At 37.1% G+C, this 933-nt stretch overlaps 1 protein-coding gene across 1 annotated transcript in view; it reads left to right on the plus strand.

The window, feature by feature from the left end:
• LOC119589479 overlaps window positions 1-933 on the plus strand; it is a 24,491-nt gene that overhangs the window by 9,476 nt on the left and 14,082 nt on the right.

Genomic DNA, 933 nt, shown 5'->3' on the forward strand with positions numbered 1-933 from the left:
CAAGAACGACCTTCATAGCAATTTATGTCTTGAACGATTAAAATTTAACGATGTTGTCTCATGCACGACCCTTAACTTACCTCTCATTTAAGTCTTTCTTCCTTTTCCTTTTTCCCTTTCTTAAAATTCGAAACTTGGCACTCCATTTCTCGGTGCAGACGGCTAGAGGAATAAGTGAGGAATGGCCAGAGAGAAAGTCAGTGGTAATGCAAAAGGAGTACAGAAATTACATTGTTTTTCACAGACGGGCGATGGCGTCAGGGCCGGAAATTGGTTTTGATTGATACATTTCTTATAAAGTGATTATCGTAATCCATTTTTTTTTTGGGGGGGGGGGCGTCCAGACCCGGTCATTCAGATATACTTAGTTATTATATTTTTTGTGTTGTTCTGTAAAAAAACTTTTTTATGTTTTAGCGATTGGAAACGTCCATTTTCGGAAATTAGTTTTCGAGGTAAATTGTAGCGTGTCGTGTTGGTATTTATTTATCAGTTTATTTTGCATTTTTTGTTCTTCTAATGATCAGCGTCTGAGGTATTGTTGTTGTCACTTGTATTTCCTATCATTCCTGTTGTTGATACTTATAATAAACAGTAAAGAAGAAGAATAATGACGAATCAAAAGCGCCTCAGATAGAATTGATTAGCTTTATTTATGAAACACCAGATACCGCACGTATTCCATTCAATAACATTCAAAACTTGAAAAACAAAAAACAAAGCAGATATTTCTGTACAACCACGGACGGACTAAATTTCAACGGACACATAAACCTATTATACAACCTGGATGATTATATAGTCAAAGGGTCAATAAGGACCACGGATGTTATCAATTTACAGCCTGCTCTGTCCTTGAGATTCCCTAGTGAGCGATTTTAGGTGTGTGCGTATTTGGGCGTGTGCGTCTGTGTACGATTAAGAAGACCGACT

Source organism: Penaeus monodon, chromosome 25, assembly GCF_015228065.2.
Source record: "Penaeus monodon isolate SGIC_2016 chromosome 25, NSTDA_Pmon_1, whole genome shotgun sequence".
Lineage (NCBI taxonomy): Eukaryota > Metazoa > Arthropoda > Malacostraca > Decapoda > Penaeidae > Penaeus > Penaeus monodon.